Source organism: Bos javanicus, chromosome X (assembly GCF_032452875.1).
Source record: "Bos javanicus breed banteng chromosome X, ARS-OSU_banteng_1.0, whole genome shotgun sequence".
Classification (NCBI taxonomy): domain Eukaryota; kingdom Metazoa; phylum Chordata; class Mammalia; order Artiodactyla; family Bovidae; genus Bos; species Bos javanicus.
In genome coordinates this window covers 123,548,931-123,566,510 of record NC_083897.1, presented here as the reverse complement: position 1 = coordinate 123,566,510, position 17,580 = coordinate 123,548,931, and the positions used below count along the sequence as shown (strand labels likewise).

The 17,580-nt window shown below is 41.4% G+C and overlaps 1 long non-coding RNA gene across 1 annotated transcript; it reads right to left on the bottom strand.

The window, feature by feature from the left end:
• Positions 1-1,784: 1,784 nt before the first annotated feature.
• Positions 1,785-17,530, bottom strand: LOC133241986 (uncharacterized). The gene is made up of 2 exons (XR_009734736.1): positions 13,235-17,530; positions 1,785-2,340 (listed from the first exon to the last, which is right to left on the bottom strand). It is a non-coding gene; the product is annotated as an uncharacterized LOC133241986 (long non-coding RNA).
• Positions 17,531-17,580: the final 50 nt, after the last annotated feature.

The window sequence follows — 17,580 nt, the reverse complement described above, 5'->3', positions numbered from 1 at the left end:
CATTCCATATTTTCTGGGTTCTCAGTGTTGCCTAAAATGCCATGACTCTTTTCTTCCCCCACAGTAAGTGTTTCCCCTTCTGCAGTGGTCACAGCCATGTTAGCACTTGAGAGTGGAGAGTCCGTAGGTGGCATGAGTCTACAGAGCAAGAGCAGTGGTGATGAAGTGAGGGGAGGCTCAAAAGCTGGATCTTTATCATCTTTTCCTCTCCAGCACTACGCTGCCAGTTGCTGGAATTCAGGAAATTTTGTTGAATGAATAGGACAGACACATTTGGTATCTTTCTACACATGAAAAGGAGCTAAAAGTTTTAAAGTAAAAGTAGCTGTCGCATTACGACAGCTCAATGATGCTAAGGGAATGTGTGGCTGAATGAACTGGATTTCCTAGTGACCATGCCCACTGTTGTCTCTTAGGCTGTTGTGGTGCAGGGTCTAGCTGCCTACCAAGTATCTACTCTCCAAATATCTCACAAATTAAGAGAACCCCAGTTGTTCACTTGCCATATTGCTTCTCAGCTAAAAGACATTTGTCAGGAATCTCCCTGGTGGTCCAGTGGTTGGGAATCTGCCTGCCAATGCAGGGGACCTGGGTTCAATCTCTGGTCTGGGAATATCCCACATGCCATGGGGCAGCTAAACCCACGAGCCACAACTATTGAGCCAGCACTCTAGAGTCTGTGAGCTGCAATTACTGAGCCCACACACCACAACTACTGAGCTCGGGCTCCAGAACAAGAGAAGCCACTGCAATAAGAAGCCCGCACACGGCAACTAGAGTAGCCCCACTTGCCACAACTAGAGGAAGACTGCTGGCAGCAACAAAGACCCAGCACAGTCAAAAATAAATAAATAAAAAAAATTTTAAGGTATTTGACAGATTCCATTGTAGCTAGGTTAAGTCAGAGTCAACAAGTAAGCTGAAGTTATAGGTAGACGTTCCGGGAAGTCTTGGAAATGATGTGGCATGTGTACCGTATTCTTTTCTATTCTGCTGCTTGGAACTACAATGTTATGGCTGGACCTCCAGCACCACTTTAGACCATAAGGATGAAGACTCTGATGCTGGGAGGGATTGGGGGCAAGAGGAGAAGGGGATGACAGAGGATGAGATGGCTGGATGGCATCACTGACTCAATGGACGTGAGTCTGAGTGAACTCCGGGAGTTGGTGATGGACAGGGAGGCCTGGCGTGCTGCGATTCATGGGGTCGCAAAGAGTCCGACACGACTGAGCGACTGATCTGATCTGATCTGATGAAGACTCTATCCTAAGAATGGCAGAGCGGAAAGTTGAAGGGAGCTTGAGTCCCTATGACCATGGAGCTGTCACACCAGCCTTGGACTTTCTTTTAAAGTTCTTTTGAGAAATAAACTTCTGTGTTTTTAACCACTTTAGGCTGAACACAATCCAAGGAGATACATCTGTGATCTCAGAAAATAAAGAACTAGAGGAGGGTCTGAGACCTCTTCCCTTTCTCTCCTTAATACATCAAACTCAGTTTAGGGAGGGTAACAGTCCTCTACCTCACAAAAGTACCTCTTTGTTTTCATGATAAATTCCTGTGTTTTTGCAAAGGTAGTTTTTTTTTGACCAGTGATCTCCCGGCTCCTGACTCCTCTTGCCTGTTGCTAGAAGCCAGTGCAGTCCCGTGGTACTTATCAAAGACTCCCCTTGGCCTCTTTGCTTCCTTTCCTCCTAGGCCTCTTCTAGGCCTGCCTTCTCCATTTGGCAATGCTGTCCAACACCCACTTACAATCTGATTAAACTGATTCACAGTGAGAATGAATGACTAATAGTCTTTATCTAGGGAGAAGGGTAGGTGAGCACACATTCTATGGGTGTATAATTCAGAATGCATTTATCACTCAGGGAGAGAGAGAGTAGAACATGGTTGTAAAACAACCTGTTAGGTCACCAGGTGGTGTGGCACAGGCCTGGGACACGAATCCAGGCTTTCTAGCTTCTGATTCAGTGTTCTTTCCTTCAGGCCAAGGAATCAGGCGTGTTGGGCACTCCACTTCAGAATTGGTGTAACCAAGACCAGGGGTACCACAAAGCATGTGGAGGGTGACATGTGCACTTTATGAGTTCTGACAAGTTGGAATCTGTTGACGGAGAAGAAGCCACAGGAGTGGGAAGCACACAGGAAGGATCATAGGCTGAATGTTCAACGCAAAGGCTCTGAGCAGCACGTGATGGGAAACGGAAGAGACTCCCACTATGTGCGCGTGACTTCTCTCACGAGGCTCCTTCATAGCAGGCTTGCAAGGAAGAGATGAAACTGTCCAGAAGGCATCTCTACTGCTTCTTCCAGGGCTGAATTTGCAGTATGGGTCTCCTTGGTGATATTCAGAAATAACAGGTTATATAGAACTCTTTCTTTCCATGTTATAAAATATATCATTTTAACCATTTTTAAGCATACAGTTCAGTGTCATTAAATACATTCACATTGTTGCACAACCATCAGAACCGTCCATCCACTGAACTTTTGCATCTTCCCAAACTGAAATTGTGTCCTCATTAAACACTAAGCCCCTGTTCAGCTCTCAACAGTCACCATCCAACTGTCTGCCTCTATGAATTTGACTACTCTAGATGCCTCATACAAGTAGACTCACACAACATTTGTCCTTTTATGTCTGGCTTATTTCACTGAACATAATGTCTTCGAGGTTCATCCATGGGGTAGCATGTGTCAGAATTCTATTCCTTCTAAGGCTGAATTATGTTTCATGGTATGGATAGATATAGAGATTGTTTATATTTTTATTTTTAAATTATTTATTTATTTATTTGGCTGCACTAGGTCTTAGCTGTGACATGCAGGATCTTTGACCTTCATTTTGGCATGCGGGACCTTTTTAGTTGTGGCATGCAAACTCTTAGTTGTAGCACCTGGGATCTAGTTCCCTGACCAGGGATGGAACCCAGGCCCTGCGAAGTCTTAACCACTAGACCACCAGGGAAGTCCCAGGAATTGTTTTTAAAGAAAACACACAGATATATGTACATAAACAAAGCCACTGACGATACCTGACACTGTACCAAAGTGTTGATTTTTGAGTCTATGCTTCATGTGGTGAGTACAGAAGGAGTTGTTGGCCTTGCTACATATTAGGTGCCAGTGGAGAGAGTACAACATGGGTCTGCCCTGTCCTGCAAGACAGCTCAAAGTCAACCTGGGAGGCAGACACAAGTAGCTTTAATACAATATGACAAACATTATGTCAAAATACTGGCAAAACTACAGGCAAAAAAAAAAAGTACAAGGAGATGAATTCTCCCTAAGAGGCATCAGAATGATTACAGGTTGATCCTTGACTAGACCTTTGAAAACAATGAAGACAAGAGTATCTGGAATGGTGACCTCAAAGGCAGGGTCGAAACTCTCACCAGTGATATGTGGGTTTCCGGTTGCAATGGTGGCAAAAGAAATTATCCCTCAACTTGGAAGCAGATAAACAACCATTTAATTATATTCATGGATTCTGCAAGTCAGCAATTCCATCACGGCTCAGCAGGGACAGGGGCAGCTGCCCCACTGTGTCTCGCCCAGAAGACCTGAGGCTCACCTGCATGTCTGACAGTCACTGTTGGCTATATGCCAGGATCATAGCTGGAGCTGTCAGTGGAACATCTACATGTGGATTCTCGGTGTGACCTGGGCTTCCTCAGAGCATGGTGTCCAGGTTCTGAGGGTGAGCAACCATATGGAAGCCACACTGCCTTTTCAGACCTAACCTTAAAAGTCATGGAGCTCACTTCTGCAGCATCCAATCTGATATGAGGAAATCATATTTAAAGGGACGAGACTTAGATTCCTCCTCTTGCTGGAAGGCCTGGTCAGGTTCCTCAAGAACATGTGGAAACAGAAATACTGCTGTGGCCATATTTGATCACAGCAGGTTTGAGGGTACATGCCTGAGGCTGTGGCTCTCTTGGCATGGGGACTCCTTGTGGAACAAAGGCCAAGTTCATGAGTACAAATCAGCTGCAGGAATATAAAGAGTGGTAATCTTAGGCCAGTATTTCAGCCCTTGCAATGACTTAATTTCAGTAGTGACCGGGTGGTAATGGCCATCCAAAGGTAGGATGGCCAGATGGTAAAGTCCATCTTACCTTTCATTTAGGATTCACGGATTCAAACCTAGTAAACACCTGGGGTTCTGGAATACAATTTGGTGGGGGGATGGGCCAAAAGCGAGAGCACAATACTGGATTGGCTACTAATTTGGGTATGTGGGTATTTGAGCAATTAACTTGATTACAAGGAAGTGTAATTACAAGGAAGTGCTGGAGAAGGCTCTTGAGAGTCCCTTGGACTGCAAAGAGATCAAACCAGTCAATCCTAAAGGAAATCAACCCTGAATATTCATTGGAAGGACAGATGCTGAAGCTGAAGCTCCAATACTTTGGCCACCTGATGCAAAGGGTCGACTCATTGGAAAAGACTCTGATGCTGGGAAAGACTGAAGGCAGGAGAAGCCGGCAGCAGAGGATGACATGGTTAGATAGCATTACTGACTCAATGGACACGAGTCTGAGCAAGCTCTGGGAAACAGTGAAGGACCAGGAAGCCTGGCATGCTGCAGTCTATGGAGTCACAGAGAGTCAGACACATCTGACAGACTGAACAACAACAAGGAAGTGACACTTGTAACTCCAAGCTGGTGAAGAGGTCATATCTACAACATTCATATGCTAATTTGTGGGCCTACCTGCCCCCTCTTCCGCAAGATTAGAAGCTCTTTTAAGGACAGGACCCATTTTATCTGGTCTCCCCAAAGGACTGAACCTTTGGGATCACAGAATTCTTGTTTTAAATCTCAATTCTGCCACTTGCTAGTTATGTGGACTTGATTATGCTGAACTTGAGCGCCCTCATCTCAGAATTATTAAAAGGACTGAGCGAGATTATTTTGCCCTGCACCAAAAAGGCACTCAATAAATATTAGTTCCTTTCTTTCCCACCCAAAATGGCAGCCAGGCAGACTCAGATTCCCCCATCCTACCCTTTGCCATTTAGCTTGTCTCCCATGAGTCCTTCTTCTCCCTGATGGTGCATGCTCCAGAGACTTCCCCTGAGCCCTGCAGGTCTGCCTCCCCCAGGAATTTTGCTCCTCCCCAAATCCAACCATGGTAGGAGGAGGAATTGGGGTGGCAAGAAGGGACCAGGGGCTTTAGGATTAAGAAAGAGCAGTTAGCATGCCTTGGGGAGCAAGGAGGAGGCCAAGTGACTAGAGCAAGTTAAATCCATTTCATTCATTGATGAAACAAATATTGATTCCATCTCACTATGTCCCAAAGACTATGCAAGAAGCTGGGGATATAGCAGTGAGGAGGAACCAGGTCTCTAATCTCTGGAGACTTTTGGAATTTATATTATTCAGTATGTTGTATGTGGGGAAGAGATGGTGTAGATAAAAGATAGATAGTGCAGATGGAAAATAAAGCTACCTTACATTGGTTGACTGAAACCCACCAAACCAAAGATTGATTTAGATCAAGACCTAGATGTCAAGGAGCTAGTCTTGGAAAGGTCCAGGGCAGGGTTGCTCACTGCCAGCACTACTGACATTTGGGGATAGATCATTCTTTGCTGTGAGGCTGTCCTGTGTGTTGGTGGAAGATCAATAGCATCCCTGGCCTCTGCCCACAATATCTAGCAGCAGCCACTCTAATTTGAGAAATCAGAAATGTCTCCTGAGAACCACTGGGCCTGGCCTGCTTGGCCTCACCAGCTCCAGCCACCACCCCCTTTAGGTCATTCTGTCAACTATGACAACTGGCAATAGATTTTAAAAATGAAAGAGGCAAATCAGGAAGTGGTTCAACCCTTCATTGTGGATTGCTCTTCTTCCCCACTCATAGCCTGAAATTGCAGCCAGACAGTATCAGAAAACCACAGGGTACAGTCAGGTGGCTACCACGGGTCTGGGTTCTGCATCACTTCCCTGAAGAGGACCCTGCAGCAGTCCACCAAACTCAGAGAAGGGCCAAGCAGTCACATTTCTATCATTTAACACCAGATTTTTAGTTGCTTTTTAGCAGTTGTCTCAGTTAACTGGAAAAATAAACAACTCTACGTCAAATTTTATCATGTGAACTCACCATCTCTAAATATCTGAATATCTCTAAATATCTCTAAATATCTGTTACCCATTAAATAAGAACTCATTTCCCCGTCACCCTAGGTCCTGGCAACTACCATTCTTTCTTTTCTATGATTTGACTATAGTCGTGCCCCCTTAACCTTGGGGGATACATTGTTCCAAGACCCCTAATGGACGCCTGAAACCACAGATAGCATGGAACCTATATACATAAAGGCATATCTCATTCTATTGCACCTTGTAGATGCTGCATTTTTTACAAATTGAAGGTTTCTGGCAACACTGTGTCAGGCAAGTCTTTTGGTGCAATTTTTCTAAACATTTGTTGATTTTGTTTATCTGTGTCACATTTTGGTAATTCTTGCAGTATTTCAAGCTTTTTCATTATCATTTGTTATGGTGACCTGTGATGTTACTATTACAAAAAGATTATGATTTTTTTGAAGGCTGACAGTAGTCAGCATGTTTGTTTCTTTATCTGTTTATGTGGCTGCGCCTTATCTTAGTTGTGGCATGCAGGATCTTTGAATTTCATTGTGGCATGCACGATGTGAACTCTTAGTTGCGGCATGTGGGATCTAGTTCTTTGACCAGGGATCAAACCTGGGCCCTCTATACTGGGACTGCAATCGTAGCCACTGGACCACCAGGGAAGTCTCAGTCAGCATTTCTTATTAATCAAGTATTGGAATTATGATACATATATTGCTTTTTTAGACAGAACGCCATTGCATACTTATAGACTACAGTACAGTATAAACACACTTTTGTATGTACTGGGTAATCAAAAAATTCGTGTGACTTGACTTATTGTGATATTCACTTTACTGCAGTAGTCTGGAACTGAATCTGCTATATCTCTGTATGCCTGTACTGTACCTGAATATAAGCACTGCAATCCTGCGACAGTCAATCTGGTAACTGAGACACCCACTAAGGTATTAATGGACAGTTAGTATACACACCATAGATACTTGGGGTAAAGAGATGATTTATGTCCCAGATGGGACCAGATAAGATTTCATCACACTACTCATAAAAGGGATTTAAAACTTATGAATTGTTTATTTCTGGAATTCTGCTTTTAATATATTTGGAACTTGATTGACTGTGGGTAACTGCAACTGCAGAAAGTGAAACTGTGGATAAGGGGGGACTACTGTACTTTAGATACTTCTCAGTGGAATTGCACAGTGTTGTCCTTTGGTGACTTAGCATAATGTCCTCAAGGTTCATCCACATTGTAGCATGTTGACAGGATTTCCTTCCTTTTTAAAAATACTTCTCATTTAGATTTTCTCTCTTTTTTTTTTTAATAAAGAAGGAACGCTATATTTTTTAACATTTATTTTTATCTATCTGGCTGCACCAGGTTTTAGTTGCAGCATACAGGAGCTTCAGTTGTGACATCTGAACTCTTAGTTGCCGCATGTGGGATCTAGTTCTCCGACCAGGGATCAAACCTGAGCCTTGGCATTAGGAGTGCAAAGTCTTACCCACTGAACCACTAGGGAAGTCCCTAGATTTTCTTCGTTTTTAAGGCTGAGTAATATTCCATTTATCAGTATCTTAACAGACATTTTACTTATCTGTTGATGGGCATGTGGGTTGCTTCCACCTCCTGGCTATTGTGAATAGTGTTGCTATAAACACAAGTATGCATATACATACACAGTCTTTTTAAAAATATCTTTACTGAAATATAATTCACATACCATACAATTTGCCTATTTAAACTGTACAATTCAAAAGTTTTCTATGTATTTAGAGTTGTGTAACCATCACCACAATTTTAGATTTTCATGATCTCAAAAAAAAACATTTGCAGTCACTTTCCCTCCATGTCCCACATGTTCTAGCCAACAGTGGTCAGGTTTATGTATCAACTTGGCTATCCTTAAGTACCCAAACACTAATCTGGGAACTGCTGTGAAAGTTATTTTATAGGTGTGATCACAGTCCATAATCAGCTGGCTTTAATCTAAGTGGCCTGGTTCAATCAGTCAAAAGGCCTAAGAGAAGAACTGAGGTTTCCCTGAAGAAGCAATTTCACTTATGAACGATAGCTTCAGTTCACACCTGAGAGTTCCAGTCTGCCTTTCCTGATGCTCAGCCCTATTGATTTTAGACTTGTCTAGCTAACCCCACAGTCACCTAAGCCTTGCAGTAAACCTCTCTATATATATCTCCTAGCTGTTCTGTTTCTCTAGTTGAACCCTGATTGATAACAGTCAACTCTACTCCCACCCTCCACAGTCCTAAGCAAGCACTAATTTACTTTCTTTCTATGGATTTGCCAATTCTAGACATTTCAAATAAATGGAATCATACAATATATGGTTTACAATATGTGACTCATTGCTTTCATTTAGCATAAGGTTTCAAAGTGCCATCAATGTAGCCTTCATCAGTACGTTATTCCTTTCCATGGCTGAATAATATTCCACTGTGTGAAAATACATTTAGTTTATCCATTCATCTGCTGATGGACATTCGGTTGTTTCCACTGTTTGGCTGTTATGAATAATGATGCTGTGGACATCTGTATTCAAGTTTTCACAAAGACCATGTTTTCATTTCTCTTGGGTATATAGCTGGAATTTCTGGGTCATATGAAAACTCTAGGCTCAATATTTTGAGGAACTGCTGGACTGTCTTCTCCACATTCTCCCCACTTATTACAGCCATCCTAGTAGATGTGATGTGGTATCTCTCTGTGGTCTTCATTTGTATTCCTCTAATGACTAAAGATGTTGAACATCTTTTTTTTTTTTTTTTTTGTCTGTGCTGTGCAGCTTGTGGGATCTTAGTTCCCAGATCAGTAAATGAACCTGGGCTCTTGGCAGCAAAAGCAAGGAGTTGTAACCACTGGACCACCAGGGAATTCTCATGAACATCTTTTTCATGTATTTATTGGCCATTTGTAAATCTTCTTTGGAAAAATGTCTGTTCAAATCCCTTAACTAGTTTTAATGAAGTTATTTGTCTTTCTATTGTTGAGTTGTAAATGTTCTTCACATATCTGGACACAGTCCCTTATCAGATATACGTCTTACAAATATTTTCCACACTCAATGGGCTGTCTTCTTTTTTCCAATTTTTATTGGAGTATAGTTGATTTATAATGTTGTGTTAGGTTCAAGTATATAGCAAAATGAATCTGTTATACATATATATATATAATGGGTTGTCTTCTAATTTTCTTGAGAGTATTGTTTATAAGCACTAGAGTTTTTAAATTTTGAGGTAGCCCAATTTATCTGTTCTTTCACTTGTGCTTTTGTTGTTGTATCAAAGGAACCATTGCCCAATCCAAGGTCAAGATTTACTCCTTTACCAAGAGTCAATCTACTCTTACGTTGTTTTCTGAGAGTTCTGATTCTAGCTCTTACATTTAGGTCTATGATCCCACAGTCTAAAAGTCTTACCTATTTGGTAGTGCTTTTCCAGGGAAATGGTTATGGCACCATCAAAAAACAAACAATTAAACTATTGTGTTTAAAACAAAATGTGCAATGTGTGCTCTTTAGCATTCTGATCTAGGCTGAGAACAATATTTTTGAAATGAGCTAGTGCTCTCTCTGTAGGACAAATAAATGCTTTCAGAAGTACGTCACTTTTGAATGGAGTACAGTTTATGACCTATTTACTTATGAACTAGCCCAAACAGTTTGCCTCCATAGCGTGAGGAAGAAGAAAGACTCTATTGTAAGAATCAGGAAAAAAAAAACCCAATCACTAATTTGGTCTAAACAAGGGAGCTTAGAGTTTTCAGTGGCTTCCAAAAACTACTTTCTCTTTGCTTGAACAAGATGAATAAAAACTGTTTTAATGTCTTCAAGTAGTGCTAGGAAAACTAGTCAACCACCTGTAAAAGAATGAAACTAGAACACTTTCTAACACCATACACAAAAATAAACTCAAAATGGATTAAATATCTAAATGTAAGACCAGAAACTATAAAACTCTTAGAGGAAAACATAGTTAGAACACTCTCTGATATAAACCACAGCAAGATCCTCTATGACCCACCTCCCAGAGTAATGGAAATAAAACAAAAACAAATGGGACCTAATTAAACTTAAAAACTTTTGCATAACGAAGGAAACTATAAGCAAGGTGAAAAGGCAGCCATCAGAATGGGAGAAAATAATAGCAAACTAAACAACTGACAAAGAATTAATCTCAAAAATATACAAGCAGCTCATGCAGCTCCATTCCAGAAAAATAAACACCAATCAAAAAATGGGCCAAAGAACTAAACAGACATTTCTCCAAAGAAGACATACAGATGGCGAACAAACACATGAAAAGATGCTCAACATCACTCATTATCAGAGAAATGGTAATCAAAGCCACAATGAGGTACTATCTCACGCTGGTCAGAATGGCTGCGATCCAAAAGTCTACAAGCAATAAATGCTGGAGAGGGTGTGGAGAAAGGGGAACCCTCTTACACTGTTGGGGTGAAGTCGCTCAGTCCTGTCCGATTCTTTGTGACCCCATGGACTGTAGCCTACCAGGCTCTTTCATCCATGGGATTTTCCAGGCAAGAGCACTGGAGTGGATTGCCATTTCCTTCTCCAGAGGCTCTTCCTGACCCAGGTATCGAACCCAGGTCTCCTGCATTGTAGGCAGACACTTTACCGTCTGAGCCACCAGGGAAGTCACTGTTGGTGGGAATGCAAACTAGTACAGCCACTATGGAGAACAGTGTGGAGACTCATTAAAAAACTGGAAATAGAACTGCCATACGACCCAGCAATCCCACTGCTGGGCATACACACTGAGGAAACCAGAATTGAAAGAGACACGTGTACCCCAATGTTCATTGCAACACTATTTAAAATAGCTAGGACATGGAAGAAACCTAGATGTCCATTGGCAGATGAATGGATAAGTAAGTTGTGGTACATATACACAATGAGGTATTACTCAGCTATAAAAAGAGAGTGCATTTGAGTCAGTTCTAATGAGGTGGATGAAACTGGAGCCTATTATACAGAGTGAAGTAAGTCAGAAAGAGAAACACCAACACAGTATATTAACGCATATATATGGAATTTAGATGGAGAAGGCAATGGCACCCCACTCCAGTACTCTTGCCTGGAAAATCCCATGGATGGAGGAGCCTAGTAGGCTGCAGTCCATGGGGTTGCTAAGAGTCAGACACGACTGAGTGACTTCACTTTCACTTTTCACTTTCATGCATTGGAGAAGGAAATGGCAACCCACTCCAGTGTTCTTGCTTGGAGAATCCCAGGGACGGGGAGCCTGGTGGGCTGCCATCTATGGGGTCGCACAGAGTTGGACACGACTGAAGTGACTTAGCAGCATGGAATTTAGAGAGATGGTACAACGACCCTTTATGCAAGACATCAAAAGACACAGATATAAAAAACAGACTTTTGGACTATGTGGGAGAAGGCAAGGGTGGGATGTGAGATAATAGCATTCAAACATGTATATTACCATATGTAAAATAGATGACCAGTGCAAATTCGATGCATGAAACAGGGCACTCAAAGCTGGTGCTCTGGGATGACACAGAGGGATGGAGAGGAGAGAGAGTTGGGAGGGGGGGCTCAGGATGGGGGGACACATGTACACCCGTGGCTGATTCATGTCAATGTATGGCAAAAACCACCACAATATTGTAATTAGCCTCCAATTAAAATAAATAAATTTTTTAAAAAATTTTAAAAACTGCTTTAATGTCTTGTGACCTGGAAATATTTAATGTAAATATAGTTTTTATTTATGTTTTTCCTCTAAAGCAGAGGGAGATGGCACAACATAAATAAAACAAATACCATTTTGATATGCTGTTTTGGAGGGTCCCCAAGGTTACGCACACATTCAACAATTCGCTGAGATGACTCACAGGACAGCATACAGTTGTCCTTGTCGTGTAGGTTTATCACAGCAAAGGGTACACAAGGCCAGCAAGGAAAAAAGACAAGGGCAGAATCTGGAGAAATGCATGAACAAGCTTCAGAGGCTTTCGCCTGCCCAGCCTGGGAGGAATACATGAGCATTTTCCTTTCTCCAGTACAAAAACTGCAGCTTAACATGTGCAATGCTTCTGCTGTAGAGAAGCTGATTACAGAGACTTAGCAGCCACGGTTCTTACTGGAGGCTAGTCACAGAGGCAGCCTCTGCCCAGCAACTACCAAAATTCATGATCCCCAGAAGGAAATCAAATGTTTATCATAAATCACAGCATTTGCACAAACAATCTATGTGACCTGACAGAGCAGAATCTGGTGTCCCAGTCTTTATCAGATTGGGGACTTCTGAGAAGCTGTTTCCTAAGGGCCAACCCTGAGGTCTCTCTGGAGACCGCAGTCTCAGAATTGCGAGGTTAATTCTCTTACTGCACAGAAGCCATGACATTCACTCGAGCTCTAATTTGAAATTTACTTAAGAAAACATTCAAACTTAGGGTCTAGTAATAGTCTGATTTTTTCATCAGTTTAGTTAGATGAAGTTTATACTATCAATGAATTTTTAAAGTATATTACAACAGTAGATATTGCATGGTACGTGTTTAAGCTAAGAGATTTTTCTTTTTGGGTGTGCAAAAGAATGTTTAATGCAGACTGTATTTAACAATTAAAAAAATCTAAATGTCTACCAATAGGGGGAACAGACAAGTAAAATGTGGAATATTCATACAATGGGATGCTATTAAAAAAAAGCAAAAAGATTTTTAAAGGACAGTGGTATACTTTATTATGCAAATGGGTATTAATTTTAATATTTTTCCTATTTTTTTGGCCACATGCAGCATGCAGGATCTTCGCTTCCTCACTAGGGATTGAACTCATTCATGCTCCCTGCAGAGGAAGCATGGTGTCTTAATCACTGGACTGTCAGGAAAGTTTTTAATTTCAAATTAAGTATATCTATTCATTAAAGCACAACCTGCAGGATCTCAACTGGTATAACTCTTAGCCAGACATTTCAATTCTTATTCATACTGAAAGTATTAAGACATTAAATCTTGTCTATATGCAATAACAACACATGTGCAGTAACATTAAGGAATAAGCTAGAAGAATACAACAAGGGTGCCCAAAAGCCCAACCCCAGGCTAACTCCTGTTGAACTTACTGTAGAAAGTGTTCCAAGGAGCAACAGCGATCACACAAAGACAGCACAAGTTAGGTCCTAATGCAGTAAAAGTAACATCACTCATTCAGTGTCTTGTTTTACCAGGCTTGTTTCCTCTGATTACTCGACTTCCTTCTCTAAAAAACAAATATCCTTGGGTGCTTCTTTGCATGAGACCAATATGCAGAATCACTGTCTATAAGACAGTTAATCTGTGTGGTATAACGCTGCTTCCCTGTAATTATTCTGATTGTTTTGTATACTTGCTTTGTCTTTGCATCTGAACTGTAAACTGCATTTCTCCTATCAAAACAAAATATCTAGACCATGCACTCAACTGCTTCTTAATAAATCTAAAGAGGAATTTACAGGGATTGAAGGTCTTTAGAGAGTACTCAGTCCAATCTTCTCTGTTTTGGAAGTCCGAAACATAGGGAAACACAGGGACACACACTCTCAGATAGGTGACAATGAAACAAATCCAATGCCTATGGGTATCCTTAAAGGTTAAGGAAAGGAAACAATGGACTTCCTATTCTGGAAAACCTGCCCCCCAGTGCATCCCAGCCCCTCTTGAGCAATGCTGCAATAGAGGGTTGCATTCCTGATGAAGGACTCAGAAAATGAATCACAGATATCAACCACAAAATGCCATAAAGACAAGGACACACCATAACCTTCTCAAACTTTAAAAAATGGGGAAAAATGTATCACAATGCATTCATTACAGGAGGGGCCCCACTGGACACGTGAAACCAAAATGTACAAAGTAAACATGAGACTTTTAATATTAACTTCCTTCCTTTTCTTAGAATTTAAGTGTTTTCTTTTTTTTCTTTATGTCAATGTCATGTGGGTACAGGGTCTCAAGGGCTGAACAGTTCCACTAAGTCTGCTGTAAAAAACAGAATCGTTATCGTCTGCCTCTCCCTAGCCTTTCCTAGGGCACCAGTGCCATCGTAACAACCCCTTTCTTCTCATCTTCCTGGGGTTTCCAGAGAAAGTAATGCATGTGTTCAGACTCTATCATTACCTGAAAGCTGTTTTCTCATAATTCAGAAGAGTTATGGAAGATAAATGAGATGGTTGATCTTTAAAAGCTGCTATTTTCCCTGTAGTGAACAAAAGCATATAAAATCTTTCCTCCAGCCACACTCAAATTTGGAGTCACTAACAAAATCTCAGTACTGCGCCAGATGAGCATATGACTTTACTTCTGAGTGTCAGAGCAGCCTTTGCATCCTACATTTTTCTCCATCTTTGCCTTTTGCTTTTTCTTCCATCTGTCTTGTACACTCCCAAGACAGGCCAGCACTGAAAGAACTCTTGAGTGTACCTTCAGCGTGTATCTGAGAGGAAAGAGTTTATGGACTGACTCTGCCAATGCTGAGTGTGAAGACTACTTCACAGGTGGGAGGGTTGGCAGGAAACAGAGTCACTTCCTTCGCTTTTCTTTTGCCTTCAAGTGCCATAGCTAAAGACGAACAACGAAGCTCTAGAGCTGATTAAGAAGATAAATGCCCTTAAATGTGAAATACAGGTGACTCAGCACTGAACAAAATGTGAAAATGTGAAACAGTGAAACACTGTTTATGAAAACAAACTTTTCTCCCCCTTAGACATTTGCTTGGCTATCATTTCATAAACTAAATAAGCCTGAACTTCCGTTATATTTGGAGTTTGACCTAACTGTACCCTTAGAACTATGTGCTGGCTATTTATTGACTTGAAATCTGAACCTATCAGAAGGGAAACAAAACATCAGACAGGAAGTGGACAAGGTGAATACCAAAATCTCAAGCGTTTCTTTCAGTAGTAAACAAAACCATGATTGCAAATACTGACTTTTAATTAAAATTAAACCTCAGATGAGGGTTCATTGCACAATATACTGCTGGTCCCTCTGACAGTGGTTTCTCCATTAACTTTAAAATTCCATTAACGAATTAAAAAGTGAAAACTTACACTCACAGTAAATCTCTAAGCTCATATAAATTATCATGAATAATGCTGGTCACAAAGAAAAATGTCCCTCTAAACACCCAGCCTTTTTCAAAATGAAAGTGCAAAGTGTGTTCACAGATAGAAAAATGAGGAAAAATCTTTTTGTTGTTGTTGAACTCAAACCTTCTTTTAATTTTAAATTATTTTTATTTATTTATTTGGCTGCACTGGGTCTTAGTTGTGGCATGTGGGGTCTAGTTCCCTGACCAGGGATCGAACCCAGGCCCCCTGCACTGGGAGTGCAGAGTCTTAGCCACTGGATTACCACGAAAGTCCCAGAATTTTTTTTTCAAACTAATGAAAATAATTACTACTCATTACTTGGCCTAATTTTAACTGTCACTTTTTGTTGTTGTTGTATAGCTACCAAGTCGTGTCTGACTCTTTGCAACCCCATAGACTGCAGCATGCCAGGCTACTCTGTCCTCCACTGTCTCCTAGAGTTTGCTCAAATCCATGTCCATTGAGTAGGTAATGCTATCTAACCATCTCATCCTCTGCCACCCCCTTCTCCTTTTGCCTTCCATCTTGCCAAGTATCAGGGTCTTTTTCAATGAGTCGACTCTTCACATCAGGTGGCCAAAGTACTGGAGCTTCAGCTTCAGTCCTTCCAGTTAATATTCAGGGTTGATTTCCTTTAGGATTGACTGGTTTGATCTTGCTGTCCAAGGGACTCTCAAGAGTCTTCTCCAGCATCACAATTCAAAAGCAGCAATGTTCAGTGCTCAGCCTTCTTTATGGATCAACTCTCACATCCATACTTGACTACTAGAAACACCATAGCTTTGACTATACAGACCTTTGTTGGCAAAGTGATGTGATGTCACAGATTTGCCATTTAACCACAAGTAAGTTGCATTTTTCTATCTTTATATGTGAACACAAGCATTATACATACATTTTGAATTTTATTTGGGCCATTTAGATATAATGCCACTGATCCATCTGCATCACATGGGCCACCACTGGGCTGGAATCCAGCCCTGCATTTAGCACAAAAGCTGCTGACCCAGCGGCCCCGGCACCTGCTACTCCACAGCCTCAGTGGGTGGTCTCTCAGCTGGCCTCGATTCTTCTACTACTATTACTGTAACTTTGTCCCAAGGTGTGACACAGGTGATAAGATTGTGAAGGCATTCTCTAGTATCACTGGTCTTTTTTCCCCCCACTGAAACAACTGCTTTAAATCTTGATTTTGACACAGCAATTTTTCTTAGGAGATATGATCACAGAATAGAGCATGCCACATTTGTCTCTTCAGAGAAGCTTAGATCACACTGTACGGTAGAGAAGCTTCCTCCAAAGCATTAAAGTTATCCAAACAGAACTACTCTGATTAAGTAACAGATAAATTGCATTGAGAGTCAGCCTTGTTTTGTTGTTTTTTGGCCATGCTGTGCAGCATGTGGGATCTTGGTACCTTGATTAGGGATGGAACCTGTGCCCGTTGCAGTAGAGGCATGGAATCTTAACCACTGGTCTGCCAGGGAAGTCCCCAAGAGTCAGTCTTATTATAAGAAAAAAAAAAGGTTATAAGAAACAGAATAAAAAGTGTAACTGTAAATAGAGAATATTAACTCAGGATTAAAAAAAACAGAGTACAAATGCACTGAGGTAAGGAAACAAGCCAAAAAGGAAAGATACAAAATTGTACTCTGAAAAGTATAAAGTGAAGTTAAAGTGTTAGTCGCTCAGTCATGTCCAACTCTTTGTGACCCCATGGACTTTAGCCTACCAGGCTCCTCTGTCCATGGGATTTTCCAGGCGAGAATACTGGAGTGGGTTGCTCCACATGCTGTGGAGCAACTTTCCATGCCTCCCACTGGCAGTCAAGAACTGGAAGATCTATACAAGCTGGGAGGCAATGGCATAAAACAAGGAGTCATGGTCATTGTTTTCTTTTGTATGTCTTCTCATTATGGTCAGGCAACTATTACTTACAAGTTTTGTTCCTTGGGCTGGCGATGGAAGCATGATCTCTCAGCTCCAGAGCCACTCTTCTTTTTTTATTTAAAAAAAATGTTATTTACCTATTTTTGACTGCATTGGGTATTAGCTGTGGCGTGCAGGCTCTTCATGGTGCTCAGGCTTCTCTCTAGTTGTGTTGGGCAGGCTCCAGAGCACATGGACTCTATAGCTGTGGCTCACAGGCTTAGTTGCTCCACAGCATGTGGGATCTTAGTTCCCTGAACAGGGATCGGACCTATGTCCCCTAGAGTCATTCTTCTTAATGAAACCTTTGGAGACTGCCAGCTGATGCTAAGACGAGTGGGTGGTTTTCCTACATACACACACACACACACACACACCATGCACATACATACATGTACACTCAGACACAT